Genomic DNA, 18,576 nt, shown 5'->3' with positions numbered 1-18,576 from the left:
GTTGCTGGCTTACCCCCTTTCCAGCTGGTGGCGACTGGCCTCCGCGTCTCGGGCTTCCGGTTGGCCTCGTGGTTGTCGGCGATCTGCGCCGCTTTGTTCGCGTTCGTTGGTTCGCGGTCCAGGATGAACTGTCAGACCTCAGCTGGGCAGAGATGCAGGAACTGGTCTTTGATCATCAGGTCCCGTAGCTGCTCAAAGGTTTCAACGGACAGTCCATGGATCCACTGGTCAAAGTGGGTCCTGAGTCCTTGCACCACATCACTGTAGCTATCGTGTGGGCCACGTTGGAGGTGTCGGAACTTCTTTCGGTATACCTCAGGTGTCAGCCGGTATTTGGCGATCAGCGCCTGCTTTATGGCGTCATAGTCGTCATCGGCTTCTGGCGGAAGAGAAGCAAATGCCTCCAGGGCTTTGCCTTTTAGCCCTGGGGTCAAGTACCTTGCCCATTGGTCTCTAGGCAGCTGGTACTGTCTGCAGGCTTTCTCAAAGGCTCGCAGAAATGTGTCCAAGTCCCCATCCTTTTCCATCACGGGAAAATGCTCTGGCCGGGGTTTAGGAGTCTGGACGCTGCTGGGCTCACTGCTTCGGGCTGTGGGGGCATTCCCACCCCGCTGGAGTACCTCCAGTTCATGGGCCCTCTGCGCCTCCCTCTCGGCTCGCTGCTCTGCTCTCTCAGCCTCAGCTTGGCGCTCACGTTCGGCTTGGGCCTCCTGCCGATATTGCTGGATCAGCCTCACCCGCCCATCCCTGTCTTCGGCGGGGAGTTCGTCCAAGGCCATTTGCAGATAGGGGTCCACCCCGTTCTGGTTGAATGTGGGGCCAGCGCTCAGGAGTGGAGCCTCTGCTGCAGCCCCATTGCAACTTGGGCCAACTTCTGCGCTCGCTGGATTCTGGTCGTTGTCCAGCTGCACTAGAGCCGCGATCATTTGAGCTCTGTTTTTGTTTGTGGCGTCAAGGCCTTGGTACGTGCATAACGCAGCAAGAACTTCCTTTGTCTGCCGGTTGTACCAAGGTTCTCCTTTTGCCGCCATGGTTGCCAAATAAAAGATAGAAAAAGAAAAACGAAGAAACGGGAGGGGGATACTTGCAAGTACACACTAATGTCTCAGGACTAGTAACCACTGAGTCTGTTCTCCAAAACCTATGATGCAGGATTCCCGCAGGAACCGTGCAGGTTTTTAGTGAGAGGAATGATTGCTCAAACCAAATCACTAATGCTCTAGGATTATCCCACCGCTCTGCCACCAATATGTGACGAACAGCCCACCGCCGTTCGTCCACTTACGGGCGACACCAACGGGGGTCCCTCTGCCACCAAATCGCGACGGACAGCGGACCCTGTGTCACCACTATGTCACAATCCCACCACTGACACCGGTGTATCAGCGGACGGAGGGACGTGACACAATGCCGGCACACGGCTATCACAGGCGCAGGGGGGCTTATCTTAGTTATCCCACCACTGGCACCATGTGACAAAAATATCCAGCAAGCTAATCTCGCTCTACAATTTGCCGCAGGGGGAGTTTAATTTGGATGCCCCACCACTGCTATCAATCTTCCAAGTACTGCGGGGATTTGTGTATATCCCACTTTCTCAGTTCCACCTTGGAACTCGCAGCTCTCCGGCGCCCCCCTTACCCTCAGGTCAGTCAGGGAACTGCACCTAGGATAATTGGTCGCCGGACGGGCTGCCTGTTGTGAACCGGCAATTAGGCTTCTGCAGTAAGGGAATTATCAATGCTGTGGCCGCAGACCCTTATTCAGCAATATAAGACCCTTCTGTACTGCCAGCAAGCCGTAATAGCCGTACACAACGCGCTGCCACCAGTCACGGTTACTTAATTCACAGTGTTAAATTAAGAGGGTCCGTGGCAAACCCCTTGAATTAGTAGCGATTATCTATCAAAGGCGTATAGTTCGAGTCTTAGAGCATAGAGACAGATCTAAATAATTATTTCATTTATTTTCCGAAAGAGGACAGTGATTACAGATAAAAGTTGCTATAAAATTGAGACATAAAATATGTACAGTACAGGTATAAAATAAAAGTGGAGAAAACAAAGAGATTACACTCACAGTTCCATATTGTTCCTTAGGCAGACCATGCGGCTAAGGTGGGTGGAGGCGGAGCTGCACTTCTCCGCTCATCTGAGTTCTTGTCAGCACGGACTCTGCAGCTGTTCTGAGCTGGTTTGCCCAGGGAAGGCCTTATAGGCTTTGCTTTGTGACATCACGGAGAGATGCATTCTGGGTTGATCCCTCCTCTCTCATCCGAGTTATGTTTTGGCTACAAAACTTAGATTAGCTATAACTTTATGGGAGAAGCTGGTATGGACTCATCAGTGGTATCATGTTTCCCAGCGTAATGAGCCTATCAAGAAAACATCAAACATCTATGCGATATGACCATCCATTTGGGCGCAAATCCTATCTCATGTTCTGGACAGGGTAGAACTTCGAAACATACGCGGTCTCGAAGCTGGGACCGCTCAGGTTACAAAAATATGATTTTCATATCTCTACTTGGTACGGTTTTCGCAGGGCAGGCTCTTAAAGTTTTATTTCAAACAAAGACCTTTTTCCCCGCATTTTTCTTTCAGCTGAGAGAAGCCAAATGGTGTGAGGAAGATGGTCTAGCTAATTAACATTCCTGCTCTTCCAGAGGAAGTGGCAGGGTTGGTAAAACCTGGGGGGAAGGAATTCCTACTACTGACAGTTTACAATGTCCTAGGATGGAGGATTTGTTAGCACATTGCAACAGAAAACATATCTTGCAGATATTGTACATCACAGGCCCTGTCTTGGTTGAATCCGCTCTGGGAACATGACGATCCAGTAGTCTCGAGTCTCCCGGTTTTCCTTGAGATGTTTCGTAGGGTCTTCGATGAGCCGGGTCGGTTAGGCTCTCTCACTGAGTCACTCTTTAACTTACATCATGGCTCTCTCACAGTCTCCTCCGAGCTCGGCTGGAATAACGCGGCCTTGGTAGGGGCATTCTGGCGCGGTCTTTCAGGCAGAATAAAAGATGAACTCGCAGGTCGAGATACCCCGTCCACCTTAGAGGACCTTATCTCGCTGGCTACCCGCATTGACGTACGCTTCTTGGAGCACGCTCGGGAGTCAGCGAGAGACAGGAGGTCCACCAGGTCAGTTCCCCTTTTCATCCGATCTGCCAGCTCCCGTTCGGCCGGGTCCTCTCCTCCCTCTTCGGTAGAATCCATGCAGATAGATCGCCTTAGAATGGCCGAGTTGCGTCAGAGAGAGAGACGGGCACAGGGTCTGTGCCTCTATTGCGGTGATTTGTCACACTATATCCGCACCTGCTCTAAGAGACAGGGAAACGACTCCACCTGGGTCAGGTAAGAGAGGCCTCCCTAGGTGATGATGATCCCTCTCAACCCCTTAACGATTTCTGTGCTTTTGGTTTCCGGGGAGAGACGTGGATCCGAGATGGTCTGGATTCGGGCTCGGCAGGTAACTTCATTCGGCCTGAAGAGGTGGACAGATACCATATTCCTGTAGTCACTCTGTCTAACCCTATTCAGATTGCCACTGTGGATGGCAAACCGCTACAGGTGACCGTCACCTTGGTCACTGAAGAAGTGGAGTTGCAAGTCGGAGCCTTACATCAAGAGAAGATAGCCTTTTACGTTTTACCTAAGCTCTCCCACGCCATTCTACTCGGTCTCACATGGTTAAGGACTCATCAGCCTGTCTGCTCTGCATTGAGGAAACGGAAGGTAGGAATCTCTCCCAGCCCCAATCAACTACAACTCCATTCGCCTCATGTGGGGACAAAACAGTCAAAAAACTGCCTTGAAGCCCGGCAAAAAATCACCCTTATATTCTAACCCATCTGCCCGTTCACATACTGCAGCCCTGCTCTGCTAAGAAACTCTGCAGCATCACCCCAGACCGCATTGTGCATAGTTACTGTCTGTATATTATACAACATCGCTGCAGATTGTCGGACTGCAAAACCCCACAATTCTCTAAAAACACATTGGGGATCTCGTCAGGACGTCTTAACTAAGCTGCACTGCGATTTCCAGCCCCCAATTCAAAAGTTCAGTTTTTTGACAGTGCACCTTAAATCAAAATAGCCAAAAAAGACCCGGCACATTCTCCCACTGCTGAAACAGAGCAAATACTACCCGATACTGTCCATTATGGAGAGGGGGAAACAGAGCCAGCTTCAGAAATATACCAAGACTCACGGCCAAGACGCTCCTTCAAACCAACCATAAAGGCTGTCAAAAACTATCACAGTACTAAGGACGAGTTCAATGACAACCTGGATTACCTATGGGAGCGAGTCACCTCCCTCATGTCAAGCATCCAACGCCACAAAAATGATGCAGCGAGTCTACTGGACACTATAAAATGGCTAGACACGGCCCATGGAAGATACAAGAGACTGTCCGCAAGGTACATTGCCTTCCTAAAAGACTAAAATATTGATGAAGCCTCATCAGAATTAAGCAAAGTGGATTCCACAGAAAGAGAGAAGGGCGCCGCTGTGCAAGACGCCAAAGATAAAGCGGAGCTCTGTATCGCTTATCTGCAAGAAGCTGGATCTCACAGATCAGGCTCATCCAGACACTCTGCTGGGTCATATAAATCATACTGATCAAGAACTTCAGCCCTCAGCGACAGAATCCTAGAGGCCCGTTTAAACGCAGAGCGATCCAAACTAAGACGCTCCTACACAGAAAAGAAAGCGGAAGCAGAGGCAGAAGCCAAGAAAGCAGAGGCAGAAAGTAAGAAGGCAGAAGCCAAGAAAGCAAAAGCAGAGGCCCAAGCAAAGATCCTTCAAACAGAAGCAGAGGCCCAAGCAAAGATCCTTCAAACAGAAATGGAGGAAGAAATCGCGCTAGCCAAAGTAAAAATACTTGAGCAAGCATTGAATCAAAACCTCTACCCGATTTGCCTACCACCACTGGAAGAAGAGGACCCAGCTGTCCGTACCAGTGATTACGTGCAGAAACAGATATCTGCAGAACACACCTTCTCCAGCGGCGTTCAACCCACCAATGTGGAAATGTCAGTCAGCCCAACTTACGGTGCCAGTGTTACCCACAGCACCTGCAGAGACCCAAGACCAACGCCATAATGTGTCCCCTCAGGTGCAGCAATCATCACAAGACGACCACAAGATGCACTCCAGTCCATCTCCACAGTTCAAGCTGCAGTCATCGAAATTTCCAGAGGTTAAACCACAGCTCAACCCTGCAGCAACATCATTCTACTCGGGAACAATTCACCCTTCCACGCCACACAGCTTATACGCCCGAGAGACAACACAAGCTAACATGGTAACAAGGAGTGAAGGATCGGATATGCCCGAGTTAGCCAGGTTTATGGTGAGCAAAGATCTAATCAGCACCAGCCTCTCAAAGTTTGACAACTGTGCAGAGAACTACAGAGCCTGGAAAGCAACCTTCAAGGCCACCATTGCTGACCTCAATCTATCAGCAGAACGGGAGCTCGACCTCATGGTAAAATGGTTGGGTCCTGACTCCACAAACCGTATCAAGAGTATTCGGACAGTCTACGTGGGGCAAGCTGAAGCAGGTCTCGCTGCTGCCTGGCTGAGACTCGAAAGAACCTATGGCAGTGCTGAAGCCATAGAAAAGTCCCTGTTCAAGAGACTGCAGAATGTTCCAAGGATCAACCTTAAGGAAGCCCACAAGCTTCTGGACTTAAGCGACCTGCTTATGGAACTGGAACTCGCAAAGAGAGACCCTCGTCTGTCTGGATTATGCTACCTGGACACTGCCCATGGGATGAACCCAATCATCTTAAAGCTGCCGCATAGTCTGCAAGAGAAGTGGGCAGTATGCGTTTCCAGGTACAAAAGGTCACATGATGTCACCTTTCCTCTGTTTAATCAATTCTGCAAGTTTGTTGACAAACAGGCCCAAATGAGGAATGACCCTAGCCTAGACTTCCTGGAGTCTAACACTACAGCTCCAGCAACACTGTCATCAAGGTATGAAAGCGTCTCACATAGACGCAAGGACTTGAGGAGCAGTATGTATCAGAAAGACTAACTTGCCACCACCTGCAGTAACTGCCGGTAAACAGTACACCATTCCATTGAGAGATAAATCTTTCAATCGTGAGTGTCCCATTCACAAAAAACCACACTCATTGAACAAATGTAGAGGCTTCAGGTCCAAAACCATGCAAGAGCGCAAGAAAATCCTCAGTGAACTTTGGGTATGTTTCAAGTGTTGCGCCTCATTAGAACACATGGCCAAGGACTGTAAATCTGCTATTAAGTGTGAAGAGTGTCACAGTGACAAACACCCTTCAGCTTTGCATCCAACCTCAGCCACCAGCGATCCAGCAGTCGCAGTTACCTCTAGTCCGGCTACAAGCCATGGCGGGGAGCCACAGAATAAAGCCAATTCTACCACGGCTGTCTCCTGCTCATGCTCAGAGGTATGTGGGGAGAGCCAAAGTGATGAATTCTGTGCCAGGATATGCCTAATCAGAGCTTATCCAGAAGGGCAATCAGAGAAGGCAGTAAAAATGTATGCCATCATTGACGATCAGAGCAATCGATCTCTAGCTGGACCTAAGTTCTTTGAAGCCTTTGGAATCAAGGAACCAGCAACGCCCTATACTCTGAAGAATTGTTCAGGCCGCATAGAAACTAGCAGCAAGAGGGCACAAGGTTTCATTGCTTCTCCTGTCAACGAAGGTGTAGAAATACCCGTACCTACGCTAATCGAATGCGACCAAATACCCAGTTAAAGGGATGAGATTCCTACCCCAGAAGCTGCGTTCCACCAACCACACCTAAGGCACCTAGTCAGCGTTATCCCACCTATGGACAAAGATGCTGAAATCCTACTTCTGCTCGGCAGAGGCAATTTAAGGATACTTAAGGTCCGACAACAGTGCAATGGTCCCGACTATGCCCCCTACGCACAGAGACTCGACTTGGGGTGGGTAATCATAGGAAATGTGTGCTTGGACCGAACAAGAGTCAATGCCTTTAAGACCTACATACGCCGAGACGGACGAACTACTTTCTGCAAGCCATGCCCTCATCACTATGATGTGAAAAAAAAGCCTCCAGATCCTGTACAGCTGCCTGATGTCATTCCTTCTCCCTATGCAGACGACTTGGGAAGATCAGTGTTTCATACAACTAAGGATGACAACAAAGTAGCCCCATCAATGGAAGACAAGGAATTTGTCAGGATAATGGACAATGAGTTCCTTAAGGACGAGACCAATCACTGGGTTTTTCCCCTACCCTTCCGAGCTACCAGGGTAAGACTCCCGAACAATCGTGAACAAGCCTTGTCCAGATTCAGCTCTCTCCAGCGCACACTTAGCAACAAACCGGAGATGAAAGAACACATTGTCACCTTTATGAGCAAGATATTCCGGAATAACCATGCGGGGCCAGCGCCTCCCTTAAAGGCAAACGAGGAGTGCTGGTACCTACCCTCATTTGGAGTATATCACCCACGGAAACCTAAGCAAATTAGAGTTGTCTTTGATTCAAGCGCCAAACATCAAGGCGTATCTCTCAATGATGTCCTCCTCACGGGTCCTAATCTTACAAACAACCTAGTCGGAGTGTTGATGAGGTTCCAGAAAGAGCCCATTGTCATCACCGCCGACATTGAACAGATGTTCCACTGTTTCATAGTTAGAGAGGACCATAGGAATTTCCTCAGGTTCCTGTGGTACAAGGACAATGACCCCAGCAAAGAGATGGTGGAGTATCGCATGAGTGCACGTATTCGGGAACAGCCCTTCCCCGCAGTGGCAACCTATGGCCTGCGGAGAACCGCTCAAGAAGGAGAGACCGAATATGGAACAGATGCCAGAGACTTTGTAGAGAAAGACTTCTATGTAGATGATGGACTAAAATCCCTACCCCCAGAAGAAGTGGCTATCGATCTACTCAAGAGGACCCAAGGTATGCTGTACCAAGCTAAGCTTAGATTGCACAAAATTGCTTCAAACTGCCAGGCTGTCATGAGAGCCTTTGATTCAAGTGATCACGCACCAGGATTCAAGGACATAGACCTGGGACCAGACTGTCCATCTGTGCAGAGAAGCTTAGGCTTGAGGTGGAACCTGTCAGTCGACACCTTCAGTTTTCAAATAAACTGTGCAGACAAACCGTTCACTAAACGTGGTGTCCTGTCAGTGGTGAATAGCTTATACGACCAAATGGGGTTCATAGCACCAATTATCATACAAGGTAAATCCCTTCTGAGACAGCTTTCTGAAACCGTCAAGGACTGGGATGCCCCACTCCCTCCTGAGAAGGAACCAAAATGAGAAGCCTGGAAGCAGTCTTTGTGTGCCTTGATGAGATCCACATACCGAGATGCTACGCCAGAACCTCACTTGCTGCTAGCACTAGGAAGGAACTCCATGTGTTCTCGGATGCATCCACGGAGGCCATTGCAGCAGTTGCCTATCTGAAGGTGATGGGACCCGACAATCAAGATCACGTTGGGTTCGTCTTCAGCAAGGCTAAGTTGGCTCCCAACCCTGACCACACTATTCCCAGATTTGAACTCTGTGCGACCGTGCTTGCAGTAGAACTCGCAGACTTTATACAGCACAGCACGAGCTTGACACCAACATAGACGACGTACAATACTACAGTGACAGTAAGGTTGTCTTAGGTTACATCTCCATCAAACAAGGCGCTTCTATGTGTATGTCAGTAACCGCATCGAAAGAATAAGGAGGTCTTCCAAGCCTGAACATTGGCACTATATCCCATCTGAACTTAATCCAGCTGACCATGCCACTAGACCTATGTCTATAAGGTCCTTTGCTAACTCTTCTTGGCTTTCAGGTCCTAAGTTTCTGTTGGAACAGAAGGGAAGCGAACGTGTCCAGGAAGTCTTCAGCATCCAGGATCCGGATGGTGATCCAGAAGTTCGCTCCGAGCTCAGTGCTTTGGCGACGAACACTAAACCAACCTCCAGCCTCGGTTGCCAGCGCTTTGAACGCTTCTCCAATTGCATAAGACTCGTCAAGACTATCGCAAGGTTAGTCCACATTGCAAGATCTTATCACAGCGCACGTGGAGACAAAGACTGTTGCGGTTGGCACGTCTGCCATAAACCACTCTCTGCTGAGGACATTTCTTACTGTGAGTCCCTTATAATACGTCCAGCAGAGCGTATTCAGCACTGAATGGGAATGCCTACACCACAAACATCAGATCCCTCTGAAAAGCCCCATTGTTGTGAGTTCATTTTTCCCTTCACCATTGAGGTCTGATGAACTCCCTCCTCTGGTGAAGGAAGGTGGTGAGGCTGATTACCAAACACCTGGGCAGCTAGATGATGACTGGGTGGCTGGAATTGAGGACTGGATATAAGGCTGCCGACGCCCTTCTTCCTGGCTGGTGATTTTCCTGCTGGATTCTTGGAGGCCAGTCTGATTCCTGCATCTCAAAGCTAAGTTTTTCTGCTCTGCTTTGTAATCTTCAGTTTTGTTTTTGTTTTGCCTTGTTTTTTGGGAGTTCTGCCATCCCCGGTCGGGGTGAGCTGAATTCCATTTTTGTCTTTGATCTGTTGATCTTTTGCTCTGTCTTCAGAATATACCTGAGTGCTGATATAGTCTTTTGAAGCCTAGCGACTTCAGGGCCTGTTTTTCCTATCAGTCGGTTGGCTCATTTTGATAGAGTTTTTGCGGATGGCAGACAGCAGCTTTCCTATCCTGTCCTATGTAATTAGCTTGGGCCCCATCATTTGCTCAACCTATCTTTCTATCTGTGTGTTTTCATCTTGCTTCACCGTCATTATATGTTGGGGGCTGCCTATTGCTTTGGGGTCTGCTCTGGGGCAGTTTAGTTTTTCCCCTTTCTGTCTTTAGGCTATATAGTTCTCCGGCTGTGATCGAGGGGTCTAGGGCACCGTAGGAACCCCCCACGGCTACTGCTAGTTGTTGTGGATAGGTTCAGGGGTCTGCAATCCGATAGCTGCCAACCTCTCTGGTTTTTCTGGACTTAGCTGGTATTTTGTTTTTTCCTCCTTCGGTGACTCATCATAACAGAATCACCTGCCATACCGCAGATCCTAGGGTACTCAATAGCAGGAGAGAATTGTAAAAAGAAAAAAAAAATAAGGAAAAAAAAGTGTCAGAATTTTTTTTTTTGTGTGCATATTTTTTCCTCTATATCTCTGAGGCCGTAGGGGGAATTTTTCTCTCAATGGAGATGAAGCAATTGTCTGATCGTGTGGAGCAGCTCGCTGCTGAAGTATGGGGAATTTCCGCCTATCTTGCTCATTCACATGCTGCTGAACCAAAGATTCCCACTCCTGATGTGTTTTTTGGGGATCGGTCTAAATTCTTGAATTTCAAGAATAATTGTAAATTATTTTTTGCCTTGAAGCCTAACTCGTCGGGGAACTCCGCACAGCAGGTTAAAATTGTCTTCTCTTTGCTGCGCGGCGATCCCCAGGATTGGGCGTTTTCTTTGAAACCTGATGGTCCTATTCTGAATAATGTGAACGCATTTTTTCAAGCCTTGGGGTTGTTGTATGATGAACCTAATGCTATTGATCAGGCTGAAAAGACCCTGTTGGCATTAAGCCAGGGTCGGGATTCGGCAGAGTTGTACTGTCAAAAATTCCAAAAGTGGGCGGTCCTTACTACCTGGAATGATGGTGCCTTGGCAGCCCTCTTCGGAAGGGTTTGTCAGAAACTGTAAAAGATACTATGGTGGGATTTCCTGTTCCCTCTGGTCTTGACGATTCTATGTCATTAGCCATTCAGGTGGATCGGCGTTTATGTGAACGCAAAACTATACGAGAGATGTTGCCACCTGTTGAACAAATGTCTGAACCTATGCAATGTGATAGAGTTTTGTCTAGGGCGCAACGTCAGGAGTTCAGAAGGCGTAATAAGCTGTGTTTTTTTTTGTGGAGATGCCTCGCATATTATTTCTGTCTGTCCTAAATGAGAGAAACGTTGTGCACACACGTTTTCTGTGGGTGGTGTTCAACCTAAGTTTCTTCTGGCAATTACTCTGATCTGCTCCCTGTCCACATTTTCCGCCAAGGCTTTTGTGGATTCAGGAGCAGCTCTGAACCTGATGGACTTGGATTTTGCTAAACGTTGTGGATTTCCTATGACACCTCTGCGGACGCCTATCCCTTTGAGGGGTATTGATGCTACTCCTTTGGCGAAGAATAAACCTCAGTTTTGGACCCAGGTGGTAATGCGGGTCGCCCCAGACCATCAAGAAAATTGCAGATTTTTGGTGTTGCATAATTTGCATGATACCATTGTTCTTGGGTTTCCCTGGTTGCAAATCCATAATCCAGTTCTGGATTGGAAATCTTTGTCTATGGTGAGTTGGGGTTGTCAGTGTGCCCTTAGTGATGCTCCTGTTTTCTCCACCTCTCCCCAGTCGCATGATGTTCCTGACTATTTGGCTGACTTTTATGATGTATTTAGTGAGAATGAGTCTGCGTTTTTGCCTCCTCATAGGAGTTATGCCTGTGCAATTGAGCTGAACCCGGGGTGTAAATTCCCCAAGGGTCGGCTTTTCAATTTATCTGTACCCGAGCACGAGGCTATGCGATCCTATATTAAGGAGGCATTGGAGAAGGGTCATATTAGACCATCCTCTTCACCCTTAGGTGCTGGGTTTTTTTTCGTGGCTAAAAAGGATGGTTCATTAAGGTCTTGTATTGACTATCGTGCCCTCAACAAAATTACTGTTAAATATCAGTATCCGTTACCCCTGATTTCTGATCTATTCTCCAGAGTTAAAGGTGCTTGCTGGTTTACCAAGCTTGACCTCAGGGGGGCGTATAATCTTATTCGCATTAAGCATGGGGATGAATGGAAGACGGCGTTTAATACTCCGGAGGGACATTTTGAGTACCTGGTGATGCCTTTTGGGCTCACTAATGCCCCTTCTGTCTTCCAGTGCTTCATGAACGATATATTTCGACACTTCGTGGATAAATTTTTGATTATCTATCTGGATAATATTTTGATCTTCTCCAAGAATTGGGACTCTCATGTGGAACATGTTCGACTGTGTTCCGGATTTTGAGGGAGAATTCCCTGTATGTCAAGGGATCGAAATGTCTTTTTGGGGTACAGAGGATTTCATTTTTGGGATTTATTTTGTCTCCGTCAACTATTGAAATGGACCCGGCCAAGGTACAGGCCATTTATGATTGGGTTCAGCCCACTTCTTTGAAGGCCCTCCAGAAGTTTTTGGGTTTTGCTAATTTTTATCGGAAATTTATAGCTAATTTTTCTGATATTGCCAAGCCATTGATGGATTTGACTAGGAAGGGTGCTGATGTGCTGAATTGGTCTCCGGAGGCTGTTTCTTCCTTTCAGGAGCTGAAGCGAAGATTCACTTCTGCTCCGGTTTTGTGGCAACCTGATGTCTCACTCCCGTTTCAGGTGGAGGTGGACGCTTCTGAGATTGGTGCAGGAGCGGTGTTGTCCCAAAAAGATCCTGTGACATCTAAAATGAATCCTTGTGCTTTCTTTTCCCGAAAGTTCTCCCCATCCGAACGTAACTATGATGTGGGGAATCTGGAACTGTTGGCCATGAAATGGGCATTTGAGGAGTGGAGACATTGGTTGGAGGGAGCCAAACACCAAGTCGTGGTCCTTACTGACCACAAGAATTTGATTTAGCTGGAGTCGGCCAAGCGCTTGAATCCTAGACAGGCTAGGTGGGCCTTGTTTTTCACACGTTTTGATTTTGTGGTCTCTTTTCTTCCGGGCACTAAGAATGTCAAGACTGACGCCCTTTCTAGGAGTTTCCTTGCTGATTCCCCTGTTGTGACTAAGCCTGCTACCATCTTAGGCGAGGGGGTAGTTCTTTCTGCCATCTCGCCCGATTTGAGACGTGCTCTGGAAGAGTTTCAGAAGGACAAACCTGAGCGTTGTCCCAGTGGAAAGTTGTATGTTCCTGACCAGTGGAGGAAGAGAGTGATGTCTGAAGTTCATTGCTCTGCATTGGCTGGTCATCCAGGTATTTTTGGTACTAGAGATCTGGTGAGTCGGTCTTTTTGGTGGCCCGCCTTGTCTCATGATGTCAGGAATTTTGTGCAGTCCTGTGGGACTTGCTCCCGGTCTAAACCTTGTTCTCGCTCTAGTGGCTTGTTGATGCCTTTGCCGGTGCCCAAGAGGCCATGGACCCATATTTCAATGGATTTTATCTCTGATATGCCTGTCTCTCAGAGAATGACTGTTATTTGGGTGATTTGTGATAGATTCTCTAAGATGGTCCATCTTGTACCACTCCCTAAGTTGCCATCTTCCTCTGAGTTGGTGCCCTTGTTTTTGCAACAGGTGGTTCGCTTGCACGGGATTCCTGAGAACATTGTATCTGACAGAGGAGTTCAGTTTTTGTCTAGATTTTGGAGGACTTTCTGTTCCAAGCTGGGAATTCAGTTGTCCTTCTCCTCTGCGTTTCACCCTCAGACCAATGGGCAGACGGAGAGAACAAACCAGACTTTGGAGTCGTATTTGAGATGTTTTATTTCTGCCGATCAGGATGATTGGGTTTCATTTTTGCCCTTGGCCGAATTTGCTTTAAATAATAGAGCTAGTTCTGCCACTTTGATGTCACCTTTTTTTTGTATCTTTGGTTTTCACCCTCGATTTTCTTCAGGGCAGGTGGAGCCTTCTGCCTGCCCAGGTGTTGACACTGTGGTGGAGAGAATGCACCAGATCTGGGACCAAGTAGTGGATAAATTGTCTCTCTCCCAGGAAAAGGCCCAGCGGTTTTCCAACCGACGTAGGACCGTTGGTCCCCAGTTTAAGGTGGGTGATATGGTTTGGTTGTCATCAAAAAATATCGCTATGAAGGTGGCTTCTCCTAAGTTTAAGCCTAGATTTATTGGACCTTACAAGATTTTGGAGATTATTAATCTGGTCTCTTTTCGGTTGGCTCTTCCTGTCACATTTAAAATTCATAATGTGTTTCATAAGTCCTTGTTGAAGAGGTTTGTTGAACCAGTAGTTCCTGTGGTGGCACCTCCTGACCCTATATTGGTTGAAGGTAACATGGAATATGAGGTAGAGAAGATACTGGATTCCCGTCTGGCTAGACGGAGACTCCATTATTTGGTTAAGTGGAAGGGTTATGGTCAGGAGGATAATACCTGGGTCTCTGCCTCTGATATTCATGCCGAAAGATAGGTGCGTGCCTTTCATCGGGCTCACCCGGATCACCCTGGTGGCATGGATGAGGGTTCGGTGACCCCTCCTCAAGGGGGAGGTACTGTTGTGAGTTCATTTTTCCCTTCACCATTGAGGTCTGATGAACTCCTCCTCTGGTGAAGGAAGGTGGTGAGGCTGATTACCAAACACCTGGGCAGCTAGATGATGACTGGGTGGCTGGAATTGAGGACTGGCTATAAGGCTGCCGACGCCCTTCTTCCTGGCTGATGATTTTCCTGCTGGATTCTTGGAGTCCAGTCTGATTCCTGCATCTCAAAGCTAAGTTTTTCTGCTCTTTGTAATCTTCAGTTTTGTTTTTGTTTTGCCTTGTTTTTTGGGAGTTCTGCCATCCCCGGCCGGGGGTGAGCTGAATTCCATTTTTGTCTCTGATCTGTTGATCTTTTGCTCTGTCTTCAGAATATACCTGAGTGCTGATATAGTCTTTTGAAGCCTAGCGACTTCAGGGCCTGTTTTTCCTATCAGTCGGTTGGCTCATTTTGATAGGGTTTTTGCGGATGGCAGACAGCAGTTTTCCTATCCTGTCCTATGTAGTTAGCTTGGGCCCCATCATTTGCTCAACCTATCTTTCTATCTGTGTTAGTGTTTTCATATTGCTTCACCGTCATTATATGTTGGGGGCTGCCTATTGCTTTGGGGTCTGCTCTGGGGCAGTTTAGTTTTCCCCTTTCTGTCTTTAGGCTATATAGTTCCCCGGATGTGATCGAGGGGTCTAGGGCACCGTAGGAACCCCCCACGGCTACTGCTAGTTGTTGTGGATAGGTTCAGGGGTCTGCAATCCGATAGCTGCCAACCTCTCTGGTTTTTCTGGACTTAGCTGGTATTTTGTTTTTTCCTCCTTCGGTGACTCATCATAACACCCCATTGCCCATTTGAATCCAGTAATGGACAGCTTCGGTTTGCTGAGAGTCGGTGGTCGTTCAAATCAAGCCAAGATTGCGGCTTCACAGCAACATCCTTGCATCATTCCCAGTAAACATCATATCACTGATCTACTGATCCAGCACTTTCATGAAAAAACCAAGCACCAAGGCAGGCAGATCACAGAAGGCAAGTTACGGTCTGCAGGTCTTTGGATCATAGATATGAAAACACGTGTAGCAGGATCACTACATCGCTGTGTGCAATGTCGGAAAACCAGAGCAAAACAGGTACATCAACAAATGGCCGACTTGCCCTTTGACAGATTGAGTGCCGAACCGCCTTTAACCTACGTTGGCCTAGATGTCTTTGGGCCATGGATGGTATCTGCATGCAGAACTCGAGGTGGCCATGCCAACAGCAAACGATGGGCTATACTATTCACTTGCATGAGTGTCCGTGCCGTCCACATAGAGGTAAGAGTCTATGGACACATCCAGTCAGATCAACGCCCTCCGGCGGTTTCTAGCGATCAGAGGACCGGTGAAACAGTTGAGGTCTGACCGCGGAAGCAACTTCATCGGTACATGTCGAGAGCTGGATATTGACATCAAGCCAATTCAGGATCAGCTGGCAGAAAGATCGTTAATCCTCCGCATAGTTCTCACATGGGAGGTTCCTGGGAAAGGATGATCAAGATCTCACGCAACATCCTGAACTCTATGTTTATGGACGTAAATTGTTCAAGGCTTACGCATGAGACCTTGGTTACTCTTCTGGCTGAAGTTTCTGCCATAATCAACTCAAGACCACTTGTCCCAGTGTCCATGGATCCCGAAAAACCGACCATTCTTACGCCAGCTACTCTTCTCACTCAAAAGACTGGGAACCCGCTAACAGTTAGTGGAGAGTTTACTCACGCAAACACCTACCAGAAACAGTGGAAGCGTGTGCAGTACCTCGCTGATTACTTCTGGAACCGGTGGAGAAAGGAATATCTCGTTACTCTCCAAGGAAGAAAATGGCGACAGAATAAACCGAACTTGAAAGGAGACGTGGTACTAATGAAAGAACAACAAGCCCGAAGGATCAACTGGCCTATGGGAATCGTTTCAAGGACCTTTCCTAGTCAAGACAGTAAGGTCCGGAAGGTGGAGCTGAAGGTCCTTAGGAAAGGCGAGCCTAAGACATTTTAGAGGCCAATCCACGAGCTTATATTGATACTACCAATTGAGGACATTCCAGTAGGATGAACCACGAACAGAACACTGCCCTACTACTTCATCCATTGGATTACCGTTGGATCGGAGACATTTTGGCCTAGTGCGGCTTCTCCGATCCGAAGATGGGTATCATTGGATTGTCTCAGGAACTGACTGTCATCTACCTCGTTTTGAAGTTGTCATTATTGCATGCATATTTGTGTCTCCTTTCTAGGCTATTGAACTTTACTTAAACAAAAAACATTAATATAGTAAAATCCCTTACGGAATTTCAGACAGGGAGTGTGCTGTTCCATCGAAGGTTATGATTGTATGCTTATATAATTGTATTGTTACCATTCTTTGTGTTCAGTTTTGCATTTGGTCTGCTGCCACCTGCTGTCCTTTTTTTGTATAGCAGACTGCAGCTAATTATTTTTAGTACATGCCTTCAACTTCTTGGTCATTTGACTCCTTCTCTTCCTGCCGGTGGCCATTACTAGTTTATTTTTCTCCTGGGAGAGACAGGCTTACCAGGCTGTGAAAGGCATCAGTTTTTTTGACAACTCACAATTTGCTCAATTTTGCTGAATCATCTTGCTATCAACTTGCTACACACCTTGCTGCACACACATCGCTGTATCACTTGGGTTGTTACACCTCCATTTCTGGAGAAGTACTGCATTACCAATTATATGCTGTATGTCCAGATTTCCAATAAACAAGTCTGGACTTCACAATATCTGGTGTGTATCATCTCTCTGGACGCATGAACAGCAAAACAGCAACAATGGTCCTGTCTACTCTCCATTGAGGAAACGGAAGGTAGGGATCTCTCCCAGCCCCAATCAACTATACCTCCATTCTCCTCATGTGGGGCCAGAACAAAATTATCACTGAAAGTAAAGTATTCCCTTAGCGGTATATACTGTATTTTCACATACTATTTATTCCTGACACTGGAGTGGATTATAAACTTACGAAGTATATAGTTTGAGGTCTGGGGTCTGCCATTATGTGGCTAGTTTTCTGACTGTTTCAGATAACATGATAGATGATTTTCTTCGTCTAGTCCCGCTTGAATATAGGTCAATACTAAATAATCTCCTGATGAGTCGCCGTTAGTGAGGACGATCAAGCAAGTAGAAATGAGAGACTTGGAGAGGGAGTGTGTATACGTCACATAACCCTCTATACTGAACTGTGGGGTATATGTTTAACTCCATATCAGCATAGGGTTATGAGGAATCGCTCCTGTCAAACCAATCTAATCAGTTTTTATGAAGAGGTAAGCTATAGGCTGGATCAAGGTGAGTCATTGGATGTGGTATATCTTGATTTTTCCAAAGCATTTGATACCGTGCCACACAAGAGGTTGGTACACAAAATGAGAATGCTGGGTCTGGGGGAAAATGTGTGTAAATGGGTAAGTAACAGGCTTAGTGATAGAAAGCAGAGGGTGGTTATAAATGGTATATTCTCTAACTGGGTCGCTGTGACCAATGGGGTACCGCAGGGGTCGGTGTGGGACCTATTCTCTTCAACATATTAACGATCTGGTAGAAGGTTTACATAGTAAAATATCGATATTTGTAGATGATGCAAAACTATGTAAAGCAGTCAATACAAGAGAAGATAGTATTTTGCTACAGATGGAAGAAGGGAAGGAATCAATATCACCATTACACACTGAACGGGAAACCACTGGGTAAATCTGACATGGAGGACTTGGGGATCCTAGTTAATGATAAACTTACCTGGAGCAGCCAGTGCCAGTCAGCTGCTGCTAAGGCAAACAGGATCATGGGGTGCATTAAAAGAGGTCTGGATACACATGATGAGAGCATTATACTGCCTCTGTACAAATCTCTGGTTAGACCGCACATGGAGTACTGTGTACAGTTTTGGGCAACGGTGCTCAGGAAGGACAAAATGGAACTAGAGCGAGTACAAAGGAGGGCAACAAAATTAATAAAGGGGATGGGTGAACTACAATACCCAGAGAGATTAGCAAAATTAGGATTATTTAGTGCAGAAAAAGATAACTGAGGGGCAATCTAATAAACAGGTATCAATATATAAGGGGACAATACAAATATCTCTCCACGGATCTGTTTATACTAAGGAAGGTGATGGTCTCTAGGGGGCATTCTCTGCGTCTGGAGTAGAGAAGGTTTTTCCACCAACATAAAGAGGATTCTTTACTGTTAGGGCAGTGAGAATCTGGAATTCCTTGCCTGAGGAGGTGGTGATGGCAAACTCAGTTGAGGGGTTCAAGAGAGGCCTGGATGTC

At 47.1% G+C, this 18,576-nt stretch overlaps 1 long non-coding RNA gene across 1 annotated transcript in view; it reads right to left on the bottom strand.

Annotated features, from left to right (window-relative positions):
* LOC141073990 (uncharacterized) overlaps positions 1 to 18,576 on the bottom strand; it is a 344,900-nt gene that overhangs the window by 236,434 nt on the left and 89,890 nt on the right. The gene's annotated exons all lie outside the window — the stretch shown is intronic.

The sequence above is a fragment of the Dendrobates tinctorius genome, unplaced genomic scaffold (assembly GCF_039654945.1).
Source record: "Dendrobates tinctorius isolate UK_male_01 unplaced genomic scaffold, ASM3965494v1 ptg000321l, whole genome shotgun sequence".
Classification (NCBI taxonomy): Eukaryota; Metazoa; Chordata; class Amphibia; order Anura; family Dendrobatidae; genus Dendrobates; species Dendrobates tinctorius.
Note: the sequence above shows the minus strand (reverse complement) of the source record. Positions and strands in the feature narration are given on the sequence as shown.